This window comes from Lemur catta, chromosome 14 (genome assembly GCF_020740605.2).
Source record: "Lemur catta isolate mLemCat1 chromosome 14, mLemCat1.pri, whole genome shotgun sequence".
NCBI lineage: Eukaryota > Metazoa > Chordata > Mammalia > Primates > Lemuridae > Lemur > Lemur catta.
In genome coordinates, this window is record NC_059141.1 from 52,967,387 (window position 1) to 52,991,201 (window position 23,815).

The following is a 23,815-nucleotide window of genomic DNA, read 5'->3' on the forward strand; positions in this document are numbered from 1 at the left end:
GAAGACAGGAGAAAGGCAAGAGAGACGGAAGCCTTGGAAAGGAAGACATTGAGGTACCTTTATTTGCTAGTGGGGTGATCACCTGGCTGGAGGAGATCCTGGACCCCAAATCTGTAAATTATTAGAAGCAACAGAGTTGAGCCGGTTGGCCAAAGGTCATGTATAAAAATGCATGACTTTCTAATAGACCAAGAGCAACTAATTGGAAAACAGAGTTGAGGAAACCAAGGCTCTAGGTAGGGCGTGGCTTTGTTGTCATCCAGTGCTGCGTCCAGGGCAGTGATTCTCTCCCTAAACTCTGTACAATGTGATGAAGCACGCTGACATGCAGCCAGCCCGCTGGGGTAAGACAGAGAACTCTATTTTGAATTTTACAGAGGAGGAACCTGTGGCTTGGAGAGGTTAGAACGCCCTTGTCCAAGGTGGCACAGAGAACAGGAGGCTGAGCTGGACCTCGCCTTCTGCACCAGTGCTCTCTACCCACCTTCTTCAGACCTCGCCACCGTCTCCACAGTTCGTCTCATTCTGCCAGTTCTTCGTTGTCACCTGCAATAGCTGCTGAGCTCGGTGGGAGGGATAGTCCAGGAGCAGTTATACTTGGGGTAGCACGTATTCTGTGATTTCTTTTATGAGCAAGAGCTCAACATTCCTAGCACGCTCACTGCATGTGATGCTGGGCAGGAAGGCAGTTTTGGGGGTGATCTGGGTCCCCCTCTCTCTTCCCTTTGCAGGGCTTCCTACTTTCTCTTAGCCTGATTTACATCTTTGCTTTTTTATTTTTCTTTAATGCCTCTTCAAAAGTCATACAAATTGCATGTGTTTACTGCAATTGGTGGAATCATAATATAGAAAAGAAAGGAAGGGATTCTTCCTCAATGGCTTGCTGACGCCACACCCTCCCCTCCTGCAGCTTCACCAGGCAGCGCTAGGAGCCCGAGATGGACTCTTCCGCTCATTTCTCCAGGCTCACGTCAGGATGTGTGAACAGGTTTTCAGTTCATTCAGTGAGAATTTGCTGAACATCTACTCTGTGCTGGGAATGCCACAGTCGACAAGAGAAATAAAAGTCCCGGCCCTCATACAGCTGACAGTCCAGAGATTTAAAATAGCTCATAGTGAAGTCTTTAAAAATGCCAGCCAATGACAAGAGCTATGAAGAAAAATGAAGCAGGAAAAATCCCCGACCCTCTGTAATTTTACATGAGGGGTCAGGGTAGAATTCCCTGAGAAGGCGGATTTTGTACAGAGATCTAAAGGGCCGGTGGGGGAAAGCCCTGCAGATCTCTGGGGAGGGAGCACTGAGGCTGAGGGTGCGTGCAAAGGCCCTGACGCAGGTTGCACCTGGTAATGTGTCCCGTCCACTGGAGCAGACAGGGAAAAAGACAGGCAAGGAAGTCACAGACGGAGAAGGAGGGAGTCAAAGGTAGGCAGGTTGGACAGGACCTTGTGGGCCTTGCGTAGGGTTTTTTGGTTGTTTAATGAAAATGAGATCTTATTATGCACCTGTTCTCTGCAACTTGCTTTTTTTATTTTTATTTTTCTTATTTTTATTGATGCATAATATTTTACATTTTTATGAGGTACAAGTGATATTTTGTTAAATACATAGAATGTGTAATGATGAAATGAGAGTATTTGGGGTATCCATCGCCTTGTGTATTTATCATTTCTTCTCTATGTTGGGAACATTTCAAGTTCTCTCTTCTAGCTACTTTGAAATATGTAATACACTATTGCTAACTTTGTTTTTCTTATTTAATAATACATCATGGACATCACTTTAGAACTATTGATACAGATTTCACTTTTTAAAAACAAATACAAAATATTCATGGTGTAGATATGCCATAATTAATTCAATCCTTTTGATCGATGTTCAGGTTGTTTTCAGGGCATTGTTTCTTCCCCCTCTACGGCAGTGCTGTCATAAACATCCTTGTATACGTTGGTTTCCATTCTGGTGCTTATTCTGTGTGTTAGAGAGAGGGATTTCTAAGTTGAAAAGTGTGTGTCTATATTTAATTTTAATACATACTGTTAGATTTCTCTCCAGAAAGGTTGTGGCTGATTTCTCCGATAGAATTCTGTTCCTAAGTCTCAGTTGCCCGGCTTTGCCCCCAGCTTGCTAACTAGCTACTCTGCAAAGAGGGGAAATTGCAACTTACCAAAAGGGATGGCTCTGGAACCCTTCATCTGGTGGGAAGGTGTGTGGCCTTTTGTCCTGTGCTGCTGGGAACAATATTGTTTGCTCTTTTTTGGAGCTTGTATTTGACAGTTGCGATGTCAAGATAGCCAAGAAGATGGAAACACAGCTATTGCTGTGTTATTTGCATTATGGCTAATTTTCCATATGCTTAAAATAAGCGCAACACTGAGGAACCGCAAGGAAACAGATTCGCACCTTGTCAAATAGCGAGTCTTGTTCCTGTAGCATCTTAAGGATAATGGTTCTCCATAGTATACCTTCCTGTGAGCGTGTAAATGCTGGTAAAATCTCAGTGGGTATGTACTCGCTCACCAACTGCCTCCCGGGACGTTCTGGAGAAGGATCTTATAAACTTTGAAGCTGACTTTTCATCTGTTTAATATCAAAATGTATCTGTGTGATTTGTACTGTTGGACATTTAAGCTGTTTCCCAGCTGTTGCAATTCAAACAATGAATACTCTTGCACATGAGTCTTTCTGCACATGCATGAGGATATCTGTTGAGTAGAAATCTAGAAGTAGAATTGCTTGAATCAAAAGGGACTTACCTTTGACAGGTGGATAGGTATTACCAAATTGTAAAGAGGGATCAGTGTCCCTGTCCACAGATAATCCAAGCAAGCACCTTTCCCCATACCTTCTGCAACACGTCTTGCCATGCTTTTTGATTTTTGCCACCTTAATGGGTGAGATGTCGTATCTCATTGCCATTTCATGTTGTATTTATTTCTTGTGAGTAATGGCGAACATCTCTTCCCGTGTTCGAGAGTCATTTCTGTTTTATGTTTGGGGACTGTCTTTCAATCCTTTCCCCCTATGTTTTCCTGGTGGATTATTAGTCTCTGCTGGCCCGTTCCAGAGGCTTGTCTATATTAAAAGGGCATTTGCTGCGTTGATCAGATAACTTGACCTGTCTGACTGGTTAGAGGTTGGTCCACAGGTGTTTGCTGTGCAGTGACAGTCCAGGTGTGTGAGAAATGGGGGTGTGGCCCGACAGCAGACTGTAGATCTGACAAGTGTGTTGTACCTTAAACAAGTGTACTGTTCCTTAAACACAGACATAACAGAACGTTTGGACCCTGTAGTCTGTCAGCTTGGGTACATCTTTTATGTGGTCTCATTTGCATCCCATTACTGGTTTGAGGAAATATGAGGAAACTTGGCTGTTTGCTACTGAAGCCCTTTTCTCCATTTGCTTCACTTTACAACGCCATGAGGGAGTTTTGTAAGCAACTATTCCATGGGGTCATTATGCGAGTCCAGGTGGCCTAACTGCTGTAGCAAACAACCCCCAACTGTGTCACTTAACACAATGAAAGGGTGTGTCTGTGGCTCCGCCCCTTCTAGGTCCCCAGTGTCCTCCTCTGGGTACTCAGCTGGCAGAGGGGAAGAGAGAGAAGAGGATGGGGGGGGGGGTTATGGGCTAGATGCTCTCCCCACATTCCACCAGCCAGAACTGAGTCTCAGGACCCATCTGACGGGAGGGCGGCTGGGAACGGAGGCCAGCCGCATGCCGCCACCATCAGTCCTAGCGCGTGTGGGACTTGTAAGTTTTCAAAGTCTTCTCAAGTGTGGTCTCACTCTGTCCACACAGAGCTGACACCTCTGTGAGGAGGTAAAAGGGGTGTGCTTTTAACTCCCAGTTTAGAGCCTTGGGGACCGGTGCTCAGGGAGATGAGTGTCCTGTGCAAGACCAGGCACCTTGGTAGGGACACAAAGAGTGTGGAGAGCAGGCCTGAGCACAAAGCCCTCGCGCTGGCTGACCCCTTCCAACATGACACAGGAGGGGTCACCCATTCTGGGCGAGCCTGGGCCAACCTCTGCACACAGCGGGTGTGGGAGAACAGAGCTGCTCAGTGAGGGCAGATTGGAGCTGGCTGGGGCACATCCTCATCCTGGAGTGTGGCCTGTTGTCACTAGCAGCCCAATAGCGAGGAGTGACAGTATTGCTGCTGATAAGTCTCGGCCAGCCTGTCCCATGTGGGTCAGAACAGTTGTACACCTGGTGCCCCCAGGGGAGCTGTCCACTCACCTTGACTTTGGTCATCATGCATTTCTTGTCATTTGCATGGGATGCTAGCATTGAAATTGGGGCTTTTTGCTTCACACTCTCATTTCCCTTTATTTAATTATTTTAAAACATCTGATGCTGTAGTAAGATCAGCTGTGATATCTCATCTGTTCTATTTCGAGCCACAGGGACATGGATGGGGAATGCTGCTGCCTCCCTTTCTGTAAGGACTGTGCTCCCAGGAGCCCGTCGCATGAGCACTTAGGACGCTTTCCCCTCTGGAGGGATGCCTGGGTTTTCTTACAGTACATATTCTTTGAGCTACCCTAGTCAAAACCCATACAGACAGAATCATAGATGGTTCCAGGAGTTGTCGTGGGAGCAAAGACAGTACCAAGCAGCAGGAAGGAGATGAGGCATCCAAAGACCTGTGCTCAGGGCTTAGCACTGTCACTCCTAATTAAATGGCCACTGAAGTTGGTTTTCTCATCTGTGCAAAAGAAGTAACATCTTTCCTACTACTCTCACTGGGTTCTTATGAGGATCTCACAAGGTAATGTGTATAAAAGTGCTTTGTAAATGGAAAAGTACTCTGCAATTTAAGGCATTATTATATTAATAGTAACAATTACCATGTGCAGTTCTGGTGATTCACTTGAGGTAGGAGCCCATAGAGCTGATCACTGCTACCATTATGACCCCACGTTGATTTCAAAGCTGCAATTACCAGGCACAATTTCCTCTGATACATTACTGATCATACAGTGCTAGAACTGGGAAGAATCTTGGGTATTAACTAACCCAGACTTATCATTTTATAGATGCTGTATTGACACCTGAAAAGGAGAGATTTGTTTGAGATCTCTAGAACTCAGGACTTCAGACTGTCAGTTCTAGGGAGTGGACTGTTTTGCTCTTGGAATATGGTGTCCTGTTCTTTCTGAAGGGCTGTACAAGGAGAGCTTTGGGTGGGACATTTACCCTTAGTCTTTAGGTGGAGTCGCAGCCTGACTCATGTCTGCCTGTTCACGCTGACCCCACACGGAGCTCCGCTGCTCGAGGTTCGGGGCACATTTGGACAGTGCTCCCAGGAGAAGCTCAGATGCTCAGGAGGTTGGGCGCAGGGTCTAAGAGGGAAAGAAATAGGAGCTAAAGTGGTTTGCTGGTGAGAAAAGGAGACTGGGGCAATTCCAGAATATAGAAGGTGGAGGTGCCCCTGCTCCTGACCTGGGTCATTATGAGATTGTGCACTCTGTCCTCTCCAGGGGCTCAGGCCACCAGAACACACTCAGGGGCCACAGCTGCAGGGCTGTGAGGCCCCCTGAAAAGAGAAGACTGAGGGGGCCCCCAGCACTGCTGTGAGTATTCAAAGGGTGGTCAGGCTTGGTCTAGACAGAGCAAGCACCAGTGGGTAGAAGGCCCAGCAAGACAGGGTGTGGCCTCATGTCCATTTGCAAAGCCCCTGCCTGACTCCTTTCCTGCCTCCAGGTCTTGCCCACATGCCGTCTTCTAGATGAGGCACCCCCTGTTTAAAAGTGCAACTTGCACCCCACCTTGACCTCTCTGCCCTGACTGGATTTCCCATCCAAAATATTGTACAGAAAAGTTGCTCTTGTCTGCCAGTTAGCCAGCTTTCCCCCAGGGTTCGCCTCTTATGTAACCAGAGAATAGAGCAGTGCTGGAACCAGACTTTGATGTTCATATAAAATTGCTCACTAAACTACAGAATTGTCTTCAGATAGCGCCGGCTTTCCCTCCAGTGCCGTTTCTCCTTGCCAGGGTGCAATCCGGGATCCCACGCCGCCACGTCTCCGGAATGCTCCAGCCTGTGCTCGTCTTTCCTTACCCTTCATAACTTTGACATTGGGAAGAGCGCTGTTCAATTATTTTCATAGAATGTCCCTCAGTTTGGAGGTGTCTGATGTTTTCTTATGGTTAATATGTATGGATTTTTTTTTTCTCTTTATTGGGTCTCTTCTTCAATTGGAATGTCAGCTCCCTTCGAGCAAGGATCCTCTTCTGCCTGGTTCTCTCGTGTACAGAACATCTCCTTGTGCCTCACACCCACATTCAGTCAATATTTGCAGAGTGGACGGATGAGGCCACGACCTCCACAGCATTCATGGAGCGCAGAGCCACAGGTTCCTGGCTGAGCCTTGATGGGCGGCTGGGCTGGCTGGGCAATAAAGCCCTTTTCAGCATTTAGGTTCTGTGATTTTATAACCGGGTGGTGATATCCGAGCTCAAGCTAGTTACATTGCACAGGTGTTAGCTGAGCGTGTGCCGTCTGTGGTGCCCTGGGCTGGGCCAGGTGGGGGATTGATGGGCACCTGAGGTCCAGCTCTGAAATGAATGCACATCCCCCCGGGAGCCAAGAGCACAGGGAAACGCAGGAGAAGCGCCAGTGTCTAGTCAGTGGTCTGGGATCTAGACTCCAGGTCAGTGGTTCCCAAACCACAGCCTGCCCTGGAATCACCTGGAGGACGTTGTCAAAACACAGATTCTGAAGGTCCCACCCTCAGAACTTCTAATTCACTTTGTCTGGGGTGGAGCCTGAGAACTCCCAACAACATTTCCAGCAACTTCCCAGGTGATGCTCATGCTCCTGTCCAGCGACCCCACTTTGAGAAGTGTTGCTCTAGGTGTTCAGAGAAGAAATAGGTCACTGCTAACAGCAAGAGCCAGGAGGGCTTCACGGAGGAGGAGGTCAGGCTCCAGTGGGGTGGGATTTACCCAGGTGTGTCTGGGGCTTGAATCTGCTCAGCTGGCTTGCTGCTGCCGCATGCGATCCGTGGTGCCTTTTGCCTGCCTTTGCCCCATTGGCACCTGGCCTTGCCCAGCCCTCTTGGTACCGTGAGTGCTCTTGGCCAGCAGAGTCTGAGCCCCCAAAAGAGGAGGCTGACTAAGCCTGTGACGTGAGTTGACCTTGGCCAGCTCGGATGAAGTCACTCTGAGGCCTGGAAGTGTCCCGCTTTGCACAGCCTGCCCTAATGTGTTTATTTGCCTGGGCCTCACTCACTGCCTGCTGGCACCATCCGAGGTGTTGCTGTTGTGTTGGGCTCCATGGCTCTATTTCTGTTTTCCCGTCTGACACCAGCACCTCGGGGGCGGATGAGGTGTGTGGCCACCCTTGCTTTCTTCCTGGCTCCACGTTCTTCTTGAGGCTGGCACTTGGTCAAGGAGAACATTTGAGTCTCACCAGAGTGTCTGATACGGAAGCAGATGGACCCTTTTCAGTGGGGAGAAGTTCTCTGAAGTTGCAAGGAAACTTTTAGGAAGTTAAATAATTAAATTACACTTAGACTTAGCATACGGTGATGTTAGGCATGTGTACACATGTGCACGTATGTTTGAACTTCCAGACTCATTTAGGAATTTTTATTCCTTTAAGTGACATTCAAAAATTGATGTTAGAAGTGAGGAGAGGCATCAGGAAGCTTGGGAGAGGCCATGTTGTTTGTATGGTTGGAAGCCCCGGGGCAGGAAGACACAGCACATCGTCCAAATCACAGAACTTTGGAATGAGAGGGACCATCCCTGTGCTTTTGATCCAATCCTGTCATTTTAGCAGACCTAGAAAAGCTGAGTGACTTGCCTTGCTCCACTGACACCTCCCCAGTCATCCCTGGCCAGACTAAAATCCTCTTTCTTTCCTCCTGACTCCAAAGTTGTTTTATTTATAACACAATTCTCTTGTTTTATAAGTCGTCATGCATGTGTTTGTATTACTCACTAGATCGAGGATCTGTAAATTACAGCCTGCAGGTCAAATCCGGCCCACTGCCTGTTCTTGCAATAAAGTTTTATTGGAACACAGCCATGCCCATTGTGCATTGTCCCCTGCTGCTTTGGTGCTACTATGGCAGAGGTGAGTAGTTGCTGCAGAGATGGACTGGCCTGCACAGCCTAAAACATAGACTGTCTGGCTCTTTATGGAAAAGGTTTGCCAGCCCAAGTGCTAGAAGGTGAGCTCCTTGTGGGCATGAATGGCCTCTCATTTATCTTTGCAACTTCCTGTTCCTTGCTCATACTAGGTGCTCGAGAAATATATGTTTAATAGGCTTGAAATGCAACAGATTGATTTGTCAAAGATGAGTGCAGACACCTGGCTATTTCGGCTTCCCCAGCTTTCATCCCTCGGTTTGCCTACTTTGTGAATCAGTTTCCTCTCCATAGAAGGAAGATAATATTGGCTATCTTGCTGAGTTCACTGATCTACGGTCAGGGTAGAACAGGATTCTAAAATATCTTACTAGAACCTCAGGCCCAGCTCCGGTGTTCCTGATGGTTCTAAGCCAACCCTAGCACTGGACTTCTCTTCTGGAAACTCTCGTTCCCCTGCCCCTGCCATTCTGAGGCTCTCTGTTGCCTCCAGGCTAATGTACACACTCTACCTGTCATTCTTGATCCTCCTTACTTTGATGTGATAAAATACAGGGGCCTAGACTCCAGTCCCAAGTCTCCAGACTCCAGACCTACCTGTCTGTCTTGATCTCTTACTCTTGCAGTGCAACCTTCTGCAACCAGAATTTTCTGCATGCCGTCCTCTACATATTAATTGCACTTTTGCCTGGGCCCATACCCACTCTCCCTGCCTCCCTTCCCTCTCCGATTCCTGTTTCTCTGCTCTTTGCTTTCTATCTGCCCTTGCAGGTCCCTTTTATGTCTGACCTTGCTGGAATCCTTTGACCTAGGCCAGCATGAGTGAATGACTCATTTGCCACTTAGTGTAGTATCTTTTGTTTTTAATTTTTAATCCTTAGAGCCCAGACTCCAGACCCATAGAATTAAAACCTGCAGGAGTGGGATCCAGGCTTCTGTTTGTTTTCTAACAAGCTCCTAATGTGGTTGTGATTCTACCAAAGTTTGAGGAACACTGACTTAAAATAGAGGGCTTTGCAGTGTTATTTATCTTTGTATGGGACTCTTTCTCATGTCTCCAGATAAACTGTAAACATCCTGAGGGCAAATCCGGGCCTCGTTTTTCTGTTCAGAGTAGCACCCATATGTGAAGCTCAGGCCATGAGATGGTCTGTGGGTGAGAGGGGAGCTTGTCTCTGCCTGGGCCCTGCCTCTGGTAGGCGCAGTATGTGTTTGCTTGTTGATCGACAGGAGATAGGACAGTGCCTGGGAAAGCAGAACAGGCTCTGCAAAGCAGGGGATTCCTGTTGGGAGCAGGCCTGGCGGCTAGGGGTGGCCTCAGGCTTCAGAGCACTGGGCGCTCAGGAGCCCACCCACCCGCAGCCCAGACACAGAAAGTCCACCCCTCGGAGAAACGCCCACCAAGCAGAATCTCTCAGCTTTGTTCTATTTACTTTGATCTCTCTGTGCTTAGGAGAAAAGGCTCCTTTTTCCCTGCCCCCTTGGCTTATTCCAATAATGCAAAGCCATAGAAGCGCATGCTGCCAGGGAGAAAAAGTTTGTTTAGACTCCTAAGAATGTAGAAGAGGGTTTGGCTTGTATCATGAGTTTTGCTTTCCCTATGAAAATGCTGTCAGAGAGCAGTGCAAATGTGTCACCTCTGCCTAGCACGTTACACTGCCTGTTTGCACGAGCCTCGGCTCTGCGGCCTCAGTAAAGCCATCCTGTCCTCTTCAGGGTCTGACAGCGCAACCTTGGTGTGGAGTCTCCAAGCTCAGGCCTCATGTGGCGGGAAGCTTGTGTTTCAGGAAAAATAAATTCAACAGTGCTTTGTTTAGAACCGTGAGCATGCCGTCCTTATATTGGGCAGGGAGAAGGGAGCAAATGCGTGTAGGTTGTGAACCTGGGCCTAGTCAGGCCTCTGTCCAGCTGGAGTAGAACATTCTTAGGCTGTGATGGAAAGAGAGTGGAGTCAAGCAATAAAAGCAGATAAAATAAAAACAGAGCTAGAAGTCAATAGTGAGGGTTGAGTTAGGAGAATTCTCCGTATTTCCTTAGAGATTTACAGCCGTCTAAGCACACGTGCGAGCTCCCTTTGACAAATAAGCACTCCCATGTTTGTATACAGATAAAAACTTCTTTCACCTGTGGTATCACTGTCAGTATGTTTATGTGGGGAAAAATACAGGTTCTGGAACCTACTCCCTTCTTCCCTCATGATTTCACTCCATTAATATTAGGATTAATTATTCTAATTTATTGTATTAGAGGCTTATTGCTTAATTTAAAAATTGAATGGATTATTAGATTTTTAATAAACAATGATATTTACTGTCTACTAATGAAGGCTCAAGCTATTTAATTGATTACTGCATTTCTGTTTAGTTCATGAAACGGAACAGAAACTATTACCTACCTGAAACTGGACTTATTGTCTATGCTCCTGTGAATGTGGACAACAGAGGGTGACCTGTGCAGGACCGAGGACATATTCTTTATGGAACACAAGAAAAGGACATCAGACAGGCAACAATCTGCATCTAAGTGCTAGAACCTTTTTGTGTGTGTGTGATAGGGTCTTGCTCTGTCACCTGGGCTAGAGTGCAGTGGTGCGATCATAGCTCACTGCAACTTCAAACTCCTGGGCTCAAGTGATCCTCCTGCCTCTGCCTCCCAAATAGCTGGAACTATAGCTGTGCACCACCACACCTGGCTAATTAAAAAAAAATTTTTTTTTTTTGCAGAGACAAAGTCTCACTATTGCCCAGGCTGGTTTCGAACTCCTGGCTTTAAGCAATCCCACGCCTCAGCCTCCCAAAGTGCTGGGATTACAGGAGTGAGCCAGCACACCCAGCCAAGAACCATTTTTCTGTCATCATCCTCAGAACCAAGAGTGTGGGTGGGAATAGCTCAGCAAAGTGACCGTGTGATCCTGTGTTACAATTAAAGACACAACTTGGCAGAGTCTGTCCAGCCATGGCCGTGAACCTGACTGGTCTCCCGTCAGATTCAGAAGTGGAGAGTTGTGCATACGGACTTCTGAAAAATGCTGGATGAAAATCGGGGCCCTTTATTATTTAGAAGGGATAGAAAATGTGTGTTGATAAACATGTTGTTTGATTCGGGCATTTGATTTCATTGTGACATAAAGTGTGCATGGTCAGACTGGCTTCTGTTTTTGATAAAAACAAGGGTTGTGGAAGGCCACTCTGGCTTATGCACTTACGAGAAAGAAGTTTGAGAAAGGAGTTTTGGAGTGTTCCCCCACAGAAATAGCACTGCTTATTAATAACTGTTCTGTCACTAGAGTCTTGGCACTGAAGCAGAAGGCATGAGTGAGGCTCAGTCTTGGTCCTGAAGGAGCTAGATGTCTCACGGGGGCATGTAGTGCGCCTGCATGGACGAGTTTAACCCAAGGCAGTGAGGACCTGTATTCTTGGATGCCAAAGAAATCTGAAAACAGAACGGGAAAGCTGTTCATCTGGGGAATCATGAAACATGTAAGAATATATACTTTTTAAACAAACAGTGATGGAAGAGTCGATGAGAACAGAAAACGCTGGATAAAGTGCAGAGATGTTCCAGGCAGGTTAGCAGATATTTCCTGAGGGCCTCCCGAGGGCATGATGTGCCAGTCTAGTGAACAGAATCAGATAAGACCTGGGTACAAAACCCAGTAATGTACCTTGTGCACATCTTCATTCTACTTCTTACAGTAATTATTGAGTACAGTGAATGTTGTCCTTACTTGTATTAATCCATAAAACCGTGACAGCAACCTGATGAAGTCAGCATCGTACTCATTCTTGTACCGTAGAGGAGGAAATCGCTTGAAGTGAAGTGGCTTCAGCCTGCCCAGCGAGTGTGTCATGAAGCTGAGATTCCCACCAGCCAGTCTGATGCTCGGGCTCATGCCCTGGCTGTGGTGTGACACAGTGCCGCCTCTCACCCTGCTTGCAGTGATTTGTTTCTCTGCTCATCCCCCACCGCCACTGCCCCCAGAGTGTGAGTGGCCTGAGAGCAGGGACGCATTTCACTCATCTTGGTACCCGTCACCCAGCAAACTTCCCGGCATGTGGTCAGAGCTCAGGGAGCGAGCGCTGAGTACAAAAGACTTGCTATGGGGAGATTTGTAAGGTGGGAGCAAGGGTATCTTCTGGGTTTTGAGGGGTGGCTTGGAGAAGGTTGGGGGTGGGGAATTCCAGGGTGACAGAAGAATGAGAACAAAGGGCCAGAGTGGTGAGAGGACCGGGCAGGGAGGGAAGTCCCCTGGTGTCCCTTGGGCAGATGTGCCAGGTGCACATCTGAAGGTGACGCTGGAAGAATGTGTGGTGGCAGCCTTAAGTCCCACACTAGGTTTGCTGTGACACTTCTCAGGGCCTGAAGGATTGGGTCAGACCTCCAGTCTCTGAGAACCTACCAGCCGGCCAGGCCCTGTCCCAGCTCCCCCTTCGGTGTCTCTGCCAGAGATAGAGTCAGAGACTGAATTCCAGGGAGCACTTCCTTTCTTAAAAAGATTTATGCAACACTTAAATGTACCATATTCCACGGTTATAAAGACAGGCAAGGACTGCTCACAAGTCTCTGCATGCTGGACTGTTGGTGCTTGCTGCTGAGGGCAGACTAGCGGGAGGTGAGGCCCAAGGCCTGGCCTGAGGCAGTCATAAAAAACACAGCACCGTGGACCGACAGTGTTTGTCTCACCCCAAGTTGCTGACGGGAAGGGTACCCAAGCCCTGCTCTCCGTGTTTTTGTACTTGAGCCAAACAATTGAAGAAATCAACCAATTGTCACCCAATCAGACGTGTGGTAAGGTATGATAAAGCATGACATAATGGAAGAAGACATAGAAGTTAATCATCCTACCTCACCAATCCAGCCCCCTGCCATCAGTGTCATTTGTGAATGAGACTTTACTTTTCAGAAATGGAAAATTTCTTTTTTGATCACATAGGGTTGTATCTCTTTTCCTACTTGGGAAGCATTTCCTAGTACTTCCTACCTGGGTGTGGTCAGGACTTGGAGTTGGACGTGTTGGCCTGTGCTGCTGAGGCTGGACCTAGGAGGTAGGTGACAAGGATGGGCTGTCTCTGGGCGTGCCCAACAGCCCGCCTCCTCCTTACCTGCTCTGCCACAGGACCGGGAGGCTCCCCTGAGACCCAGGAGGGACCTCAGTCCTGCTCTGCTTGCGTGGAAAGTCAGGTCACCCATCAGAGAAGGAGAAACCAGTTTCCCTCATAAGGCTGATTGCTGTTCTGTCACTCAGACTTCAGGTCTTAGAAAATTATGGCAGCCTGGGTTCCAAAGGCCAACACAGTATCATCATCTGCTCTTGGGATGAGGCCCTCCTGGTGTGACATCCAGTACTCAGAGATACCACATGCCTTCTGAACTCATGTTGCCGGGTGAGAAATAGCCCCCCAGGCCCTGTCCAGTCTGTATTTGCCAGGACCTGGGTTCCAGTGGCCATTCGTGTCCCCATCCATCTTCCTGTGAAACTGGGCCAGTGATACATTGACCCCATTTCTGATGAGCGTCAAGTGCTCGTAGTGGGACCAGCTGTGGTCAGGCCAGGGTGGGGCTGCCCAGGAAGAAGCACAGCCTGGGAGTCCAGGGAGCAGATGCCCACGGGCCAGGCCAGGGAGGAGCAGGCAGAACCACGAGGGCCAGGCTTTGCGAGGTCGGGGTCGTCAAGGGCATCCCTGCTCATGAGCTTGGCACAGAGGTGCCATAAGTCATGACATTCCCAGTCCCGTGAGTGATGTTTATAACCAAAAGAAGGTTGGAGGCCCATGGTGCTGGGGACTGAAGCAAGAGGGGAAAGAGATACTGGAATAATCTCACCGCACCAGAGTCAACTTTGCCCTGCCATTGGCAGATGGGGCTGGTGGCCCGTCATGGGCGCAGAGGAAGCGGGTCCTCCCTGGCTGGCTGCTTGCTCATGCTTTGGGGCAGTGCCCATAGCTAAGCAGTCACATGTCTAGTAAAAATCTCACCTGGAAGCTAATATGGAACCGAACACCTGGGTGTCTGCCAAGGCCTCCACCACCCAGGTCAAGACAGCCCCCAAGGGGCCTGGCTCTGTGAGCTGCCCTCGTGGGTGTCCTGGTGGGGGCAGGTGCTTCCCTGCAGTTGTTCAAGGAGGGGCAATACTGCTTGCTTGTCTTAGAGATTCCAGAGGGGGCAGATTTATGGCATGGCCAGGCAGAGACTGCTTCCTGGTGAGTGAGCATTTCTTTGAGTCCCTAAACAGAGCTTGAAGACGATGATATTAATACTAATCGCTAGCAGTTATAAAGCTCTTATTCCACATATACTAACTTGTTTATGCCTCATAATGATCCTATGAAACAGGCATCGTTATTTCTGGTTTACAGAGGAGGAAACTGAGGAACGAGGAGGTTAAGGGACTTGCCAAGGCCAATCAGCTAGTGAGCGTCAGAGCCAGAACTCAAACCCAGGCTGACCAGCCCCAGAGCCTGAGCTGGACTCAATGTCAGCAACGAGTTGGGTGACCTCGGGGATGGACTCCACTTTTGCCCTAGTGGGTCTGGGTGGACATGCGTTTCGTTTTGATCTTGCTGGAGAAATTTCCAGTCTTCTCAACCCTTGGTAAATATGAGCAGTGGAACCTCAGAGCTGTGTCCTGAGGGTATGTCTCCTGATTTGTGGAATTTTTAAAAAGAGGTTTTACTTTACAGCAGGCTTTCTCACTGGGAGGTCAGAGAGCGATGGCGGCTTGCAGAATCGGCCTCTGTTCCGGCTCTCTCCCACCCCTCCAAAAGCTCAGCTTCTCTTTCAAGTTCTCTTCCTCTGTAGAGGAATGTGTTTGTCTGTAGCCAGAGCCGGGCAGCAGGGCTGGCCGGGTAGGGTGTCCTTCAGAGACATTTCTAGTTAGCACCCAAGGTGGCTGTGGAGTGAACAAGATGGCCAGGTGAGGAAGGATGCTTCCCAAGGAGGAAGAGGATGGTGGGAGGAAGGGAGCTGGGCTCAGTGCTGGATCAGCCCAGGCCACCGACTCTTGGTCCTGCCTGGGTTAAAAGTCCAGAACTGGGTGTCAAACAGATCCTAGTGTCTGTCCTTGGCTTTGCTTTTTAGCAGGCACTTAAATGGAATTCCTAACCATGTTGTGGTTGGCAGGCAGGTGCTGGAGTCCTATTGCCTGTATTAGCCCTGATGCCATCACCTGGGAGCCATGCGACCTGAGCCACCTACCTTAAGCAGGTGGGAGCAGCTACATAATTTACAGGGTCTGGTGCGAGGGCAAATGTGGGGCCCCTTGTTCCAACATTATTAAGAATTTTATGATGATAGTAGCAGAGCATTGAACCGAATGTGGGACTGTTCTAAGGGTGGGGACTGTGTGATTGCACAGGTTATACTTTGAGTCTCAGTTTCCTCATCTGAAAAATGGAGAAAATAATAGTATGTTCCTCATGGGCTTTTTGTGAAGGTTGATAAAGATAATGTATGTGAAATATTAGGCCACATGGTAAGGGCTTGATAAATGCTGGCACTGATTAGTGCAGTGTCAGCAATTTACCGCCTTTTTTGGGTCATTGGTAAAAGACACTGGAGGGTGAAAGGACCCACAGTAGTGGCTCAGCTTCAGGACCAAGACTTGATTTTTCTCTCTGCCCTTGGCTGCTTGTGGCTTGGTACTGTCACCTCCCTTACAGAACACAGATGCCTCTTCTGAGGGAATAAGAGGCCCCTCACCATGTGCACAGGCTGCGCCAGTCCAGAGACTTCTACCTCCCAGGGGTGTGCTCGGGATCTCAGGGCAGGCTGACCTTGCCCTGCATTTCCCAAGACATGGACTGGGAGGAGGGCAGTGGAGACTGGAGCTGTTTTTCTGCATTCATCTTTTATTTGCTGAAATATGTTCAAGTCAATTACCAACATCATAGCATTTTACCCCTAAAGATTTTAGTATGCCTTTCCGAGAAATAAGGACATTTTCTTATATATGCACAATAACCTTATTGTAGACATCAAGGTCTTTTTCTTTTTTAAACAGCAGTTTATGCAAAGTTGAGCTAGGTATGTGTGTGATAGTGTTAATTTGCTTTGCTAGGATGAAGGGCTGGTATCCAAATGCCACCTCAGCATGCTTGTTTGATTGTCATTTGTGGACCGCAGTGGCTCACAATTTTGGTAGGAAAGATCCTGGGACACCTGCCTCACTGCCCCAATGCATTAGATGAAAATCACTTCCCGGGGAGTCTTTCTGTCTCATTTCCGTAGCTAGGGTCTCTTCTGTCTTCCATCCACACTATCCCAAGGCCCTCCAGAAGGGTCTCCTACCTTCTGGAATAACACATCCCTGGTCCTTCCTTTCCTAGCCACGAGAGAGGGATCTTGAAAAGGTAACCTGAACCTTGTCTGCCCCTTACTTAAAACCTTACAAAATCTCTCCGTTGCCTACAGCGGGAGTCTGCTGGCCCCTCCCTTTGGATGGCCCATGGCTATGAATGATTTATATATCTTTAAATTGTTGGAAAAAGAACCAAAAGAATGATTATATTTTTGACACATGAACATGAGATGTTTAAATTCTAGTGTCTATAAATAAAGTTTTATTGGAACACTGCCATAGACATTCATTTGTGTATCTTTCATGGCTGCTTTCACTCTATAGTGGCAGAGTTGAGAATTGCCACAGATCATTACAGAAAAGTTTGCCCACACTTGAGCTGTGGGATAAAATCCATGCTTCTTGGCATGGATCTAAGGTCCTCTGTGGCTGATACCTGCCTGCTTCCCTGACCCCACTTCCCTTCTGTTGCCCTATGTGCTCTTAGGAACTCCCAGCTGCCATGAGATCCCCTGCATGGGCCATTTATACCTCTGTGCTTTGCTCCTTCTCTTCTCTCCATCCTTCCCTCTTTCTTGACTGACATCACTGACTCATCTCTGCAGAAAACATCTCCTCCAGGAAGCCTTCCCAACCCCCTCCTTTCCCTTCCACCCTCTCTGCTTTAGTGGCTCCCTGTTTGGATAAGAAAAACAGGGAGAAGCCCAGAGACTCTTGCAGCTTGGCAGCCAGTTTGCTCAGCACAGAAGAAGAAGGCCTGGGACTGAAATGGCTCACCGCGTCAGCAGATGTGCCTGGTACACGCCAGGTGCTCTAGAGATGAAGACCACAGGTGCAGGCTCTGTCCTTGTGGGGCTCACATTTCAGTCGGGGAGACGACAGTTAATGTGTGTATTAACCAATATACGGGGACTGAGTTTCCAGTCCTCCTGAGTGCTCTGGCAATGGGCTAGGGAATGGTGGAGGGTAAGTTGTCTAGATGAGGAACCCAGGAAGGCCCCTGAGGAAGTGACATCTGAGTCTTGAGTGAGGCAGAGCACTGGGCGGCCAGACACTCTGGAGCAAGAAGGGAGATGAGATCTCTTTCCATTTCCTTATCAGCCCCAAGGAGATGGTGGGAGGCAGTCACTTTTCTTCCCCCAGGTCCACAGCGCCGGCAGCTTGAAGCTCTCAAGTCAGGGTCCTCCCTCGTGGTGGGCTACACGACTCCCCTAGGAGCCTTCCCTAGAGCCTCCGAGCTTTGATCCCAACCATAGGACCTAACCGGTGGCCCCTTTTTGAGATCTGTGAGATGACCGGGATTTTTGAGCTGAGGGGAACTTCAGCAATGTACCTGTCTTTATTCAAGAGGTGAAACTGAAACCCAGAGCATTTGTGTCCCTTGCTCATTGGGCTAATCAGAGGCAGAGCCAGAGTCAGGACCAGAATCCTGGCCTCCTGATGCTCAGAGAGCAGGATCACTCATCTTCTTTTGATTTTATTAGGAGATGCTGGGAGAAATCAGTTGCCAGAATTGGGAGAAAGCCATTAAAGGAACCCCTTGGATCCGTACACCACTCGAGAGAAAGGCCCACTGGGGAAGCTGTGCTGCTTCCTTGAAGGGGCTCCTCTCACGATCACCAGTGCTGTGTTGCTGGAGGTGGCCAGGGGCACTGTCCGGAGCTGCTGGCTTCTAATCCCACCCGTTTAATTTAGCTCCCATCCTCAGGGAGGTTTGCTAATTATAGATAGCTGGCCCTGCTGGGAGCTATAAATAGGGCAGGAGGCACCTGTTCCATCATTAGTAGGCATTTAGTAAGGCACCTACAAAGGATTTGGCCACTCGGCTGGGCACGGTGTGGGCACAGAAAGCCCCTGGAGGCCTTGAACTGGGCTCTTCGTCTACAGTTGAGTCAGGGGATGCCAGTGTGAATGGTGGCGGGGTCAAGAGCATGACCTAGAAACCAGACTGTCAGAGTTCAGATTCTGGTTTCGCCACCAGCTGACTGTGAGAACAGGGAAGGTCACCCAACGTCTCTGTCCTTCAGTTTTCTCATCTGCCCAATGGAGGTCTTGATATCTGCCAAATATGGCTGTTAAGAGGATGGAATGAGTGCATTAAGTATATATAGTTTACGTGTGCATGTGCGTGTGTGTGTGTGTGTGTGTGTGTATAGTCATCCCCTGCATTGGTTCCAGGACTCCCACCCCACCCGTATATACCGGAAACTACACATACCTAACTCCCAAAGTCGGCCCCGTGGAGCCCATGGATATGAAAAATCAACCTTCTGTAGATGTGGTTTTTGCATCACGTGAATACTGTATTTTTGATCTGCATTTGGTTGAAAAAAAGTCCACGTAGAAGTGGACCTGGGTCACAGTTCAAACCTGTGTTGTTCAAGGATCGACTGTATATACATAGAGTAGCCTGGTATATTAACTGCAATGAAATTGTTTGCTGTTATTTATTATGCTTTGAAATGGCCCAAGGACACCTTCAGCCACAGCCTGCCAGGAGTGCACTGTCTTGCATGGAAACCTGGACTTGGAAAGAGTTTCCAGTCCCTCCCAGCCCTTGATGAAGCGGTTCTGTGAGGCAGTTAAGAGGGTAGGTTCTTCAATCTGGGGTTCAATTTCAATTGTTACTTCCTGTTTGACTTCACCTCTGTAAGTCTGCATTCTTCCTTGGTAAACTGTGGTGCCATAACAGTGAGCATTTCGTGGGCTTCCAGTGAGGATTAAATGAGGTGATACCTGCAGAACCCTTGATACAATGCCTAACACACAATAAATGTAAACAGCGTAAGTCATTATTGTTCATCCTCTTCCTCTTGTGTGACCTTGGCAGGTCACCAGCATCTCCAGGCTTGACATCCTGTAGTTCTCCAACCCAGAGAAAGGACCAGCTTAGAGGGAGACGGCTGGCAGTCCTGAGGCACCCGGGTTGTTAGTGTTGCTCCCGTTGGGACCCCGTGGCACCCTCTCTTGCAATGCTGTTTGCTTCCTGAGGTGCTCTCATCGTGCCCCAGCTGGGTTCCAAGCACCAAGGACCATACACAGCAAGGGGTGGACACTTAGGAAGCACGTCCCCAGCAGAGAGTATTGTTTATCATGACATAGGAAAAAGAATTAAAGGGATGGGGAATTGTTTGTTCCATTTGGAGAAAGGCAGGCCAAGACACAGAGGTGGGGACAAGATACTGGGAGCTCTCCTGGGAGAGGAACACACTTGCTTTCTCCTGCAGCTGAGAGCAAGGCCATCAGAGTGGAGGCTTTGAAGAGGTAGATCCCCTAGGGAAGGGTGAGTTGCCTGGCCTTAGACATGCTTGAAGTAGGAAGAAAGTGGACCAGGCATGCTAGTCAAGGGTCTTGCTACTCAGAGTGTGGTTAGAACAGCACAGGTCCCACCCCAGACCTACGGCGCCTGAATCTGAGTGTTAACAAGATCCCTAGGTGAGCACATAGACCACATGGAAGATGGAGGGGTGCTGTTCTAGACCAGTGGTTCTCAAACCAGGAACCATTCTCCCCAATCCACAGCTGAGAAAACAGACTAGTACATGGTAGCTGGGGCTCCCAGCTCTGGTTCTCAAGGTCCTGGTCCTCACCCTGGACCAGCAGCAACAGCCTCACCTGGGAGCTCATTGGAAATGGAAATTCTCAGGTCTCACCTCCAAACCAGTGAATCAGAACCTCTGGGGATGGGGCCCAGGTGGCTCCAAGGTATCAGCAAGACTGATAGCCAGGAGCCAGAGCACCAGTTCTGGGGCCACGCTGCACATTGGAATCCCTGGGGAGATAACAAAGCAAACAGAATCCAAAGAACATCCAGGTGTGGCAGGGACACTGGGAACTTCAGAGCTTCCCAGGTTGTCCTAACATGCAGCCAGGATTGAGAGCCCGTGCTTAGGCCCATGAACTGAGCCTCCGTTTTCTCAGCTGTCAGTTGGGTAGACTAACCCCTGCTTGCCTGCCAGAGAACTGGAAGTGACTTGGGGAGTATTATCCTTTAGCTCCCTGGGTCCTGGAAAAGCAAGAAGGAAGTGGGATCCCTGTGCTGGGGGAGGCAGGATTGGACACCCACCATGGCCTTGGGTGGGATTGCAATGCAGTGGCTTGCTGATCCAAGTACTAAGTGCTATGAAGACGATACCCCGTTGGATGTAACAGCTCTGCTCCAGAAAAGGAAATTGACAGTGTTGTGAGAGCCCAGTTCATGCATTCTCCTCCTTTTGTGCTTCCCACTCTGTGCCACCAGTGCTTAATTCTGGGGCTCACCTTTAGTGGGGTCCTTTGCTCTGTGTTCAGCAAGACGGTGCCATCTGCATCATCCCAGGATCCCTTAGATTAGAACGGTGGGGCTGTTTCCCCACCTCGCTCTGTGCACTGGAGGTGGCAAGAATGAGGTTTAGAGAAATATTTACCCAAAGTAATCCCTTTGCTATGCCACTGCCCGTCTCCCAGGAGGCTGGGCAACAAACACAGAGTTCTGGTCGGCATTTATTGAGGGGACAAGCTGCGCCTTCCAAGGGCCAGGACGAGGCAGGAACAAAGGGTGGTGGTGGGGTCTGCAGTCCCAGCCCCTGCAGTGGCCAGGGCCTGGGGGTTCCTGAAAGTAGCTGTGAGCTCCCATTGCAGAGGGGCCCGTGCATCATAAATGCTGGATTCAAAAGCATCATGAAGCATGAGATGTGGAAAAAAATCATAGTCTTAGAGATGAAATTATATGCATTACTGTGTGTCAAGAGGCACCACTCTAAGTGTGACCTCGTTGATCCTTGACCATTCAGTGAGCTAGGTGTCATCATTTCTCCAATTTTACATGAGCAGCTGCTCTTCCAAGGTCTGTGGTGGTCAACCTCTGCGTTTCGCAAATGGGGAACTAAAGGTCGGAGATTAGGTAGGTGGCCTCGTGGTCATAATGAGTGAGTGGCAGAGACAAAACGAGAAGTTAGGTCCCAATTGCTAAAGCACATCCTGAAAAACAGAGGATCCAGCAAGACCTCTTCTTCATTTCCAGTCCGGGATGACTTGAATGCAGAGTGCCTAGATTAGGTAACACGAGACAAAAGACTTCACAGGATGTTTGTGCTGAAAAGATTCTGAGGCAGTCATCTAGGACAGTAACTTTGGAAATTTTTAGACTACAGCCCACAGTACCCAGCACACTGCACATTGTGTGTATATCTCTATATTCTTGTGCGTATGCTATGCTGGATTTTATGCACACACGTATAACTCACAGGAACAAAAGTTCATGGAATAATGGCTATTCGTACCACACAAGATGTAGCTTGAGGTAGTCTATTCTTTCTTAAAATTATTCTTGCCAGTTTATTATAAAGAAATTATAAGGGATATAAATGAAAGTCAGACGAAGAGATATACAGGGGGAAACTGGGAGGGTCTCGAGTACAGCAGCTTCTGTCCTTGTGGAGTTGGGATGTAGAGGTTTCTATTCTATTCCATTTTATTAAAAAATATTGCTGATAACTCATTAAATAGATTTTATGATCAATAACCAGGGGGCTCTGCCTGCCGTTTGGACCTGCCGGTGTGGTCCAGCTCTCATGCCGTGGAGGAGGAAGCTGAGTTTTTGCCTCACGTTACATGTCTCCTGCTCACACATCGGAGACCAGCTGCAACTGCATAGGGGGCCACCCCCACCCCCGCCCCGCGCCGCCCCTGCTGTCGCTCCTGAGACTTTGCTAAGAGTCTTTTTGGGCCGAGTGCTGACCTGTCCTGCGGTTTCATGCGCCCACTTTCCCTCCACCACGCATGCGCCGCACAGCTGCGCTCGCACCGTGGCCGGGGCCGGCCCGCCAGGCCCTCCCTGGGCGCTGCCGGGGCCCGCGCGTCTCTCCTCTCTCGTCGGTGTTCTTTTGTGCCCCTTTGGAGAACCAGAGCATGGACTGTGAGACTGAGTCCCGAGGAGTTTGGGGCTGGTGGATTTAAGTGCAAGGTATTTTGAGAGACGACTCATTTATCTGGGTCCACGCCACCTTGCTCCCGTTTCTGAAATCCCCGTCACTCTGAAAAGTAAGCATTTTTGCCTAGTTCATGGGGGGCCGGGGGTGGCGGGCAAAGCTGTTCTGAGCAGACGTGAGGCAGTTTATGGTGTCATCCATCCAGCTTAGTCCCAGTAGTCACGTGTGTCATTGTAGAAACGTCAACGTGTTTGATTGTGAGGTGCGGCCTAGACCTCGTAGATGCACCTTATTAATTTTCTAAAGTCGGAGACAATTGGAATTCTAAAACACATCTGGTGTTGAAGATTTGGGGTGAGGGGTTGTGAACCTGTAGATATATTTGAAGTGTGTGTGTGTTATTGATTAATCAATGCACAGTTTGGAGAGGAAATAGTGACGTCTGTCAGAAAGTACAGAGGACTGGTTATCAGAAAGTTGGCTGTGACTGGCTATAAAAATGCACCTCCAAGGGCTTTTGTGAGAAAAGGGGAGGAGGTGGCTACGAAGCACTTTGGAAACTGTAACAGTCTGTACCTGAATAAGGTGTTGGGTGTGGTCTGGTTTCTTCAGAAAATTCTGAATTGCAGTTTCTAATCATGCACTCTTCCCGACTTCGACAGAGGCCCACGTGGTGTATGTGTAGGGTGGAAAGGTACCACTTATTTTGCTTCGCCACCGTTGAAGAATAACCCAGAAAAATACAAAGACAGAGAGAATCATCTCGGTGGTCTTTGTAGCTTCTTTTCCCAGCTACTCTCCTCTGTTCTAATATTTCCTTCTTTGTTCTTCCTTCTTATAATATTTCAGATGCTTCTCAATTGGAACTGCTGACCACACACTTGGTGTATGTTTTTCCTCCCTACCATTAGCCTTGTAGGTCATTAAACCTATCCACTGCCGCTGCTTTTCTTTCTGTGTAAAGACTTCCACATTTCAAAGTTTTGTAAGCGCCTGCCTTAGGGCCCTGGGAACTCTGGGCTTCTAAGATTAGAGAAAGGTGTACCTGGCTTTAAATTAGGCACATGAAAAAGCACAGCTCTAGGCCCTGAGAGAGATTTGGATATGTCTAAAAGAAATCAGACTTGCGGGAGTGCCAGGTTTTAAGCCAGGGTTGAAAGTATGGGCTTTAGAATACCCAGGCCACCAGGCCTGGGGGCCTTGCTAGGTGGGAGTTGGAAATGAGATTCCTACCTGAAGCTGTCCTCTCTAGGGGGGCTATATCCCTAAGAAACAGGTGGTCTAGCAAATACCTGCAGGAGGGCAAAGGGAGAAGATAAGGGAACTTACCTGTTTTGGCTTTGGCTTAGGGGTGGAAGGATGGAACAGTGTCTCCCATGAGAGTTTGTAATCACAGATCTGCCTTCATGCAGGTTTCAGTTTGAATTTATACTACCCAGAAAACTCTAAGCTGCAAAATTAACCTGCTTATAGTTTGGGTTTGGTAACTCCAGAGCGTCTGTCAGAATCAA

General features: G+C 48.6%; 1 protein-coding gene across 6 annotated transcripts in view; it reads left to right on the forward strand.

Moving 5' to 3' along the window:
* The window catches only part of KCNMA1 (potassium calcium-activated channel subfamily M alpha 1), a 722,666-nt gene that overhangs the window by 35,631 nt on the left and 663,220 nt on the right, over nt 1-23,815 (forward strand). The gene's annotated exons all lie outside the window — the stretch shown is intronic.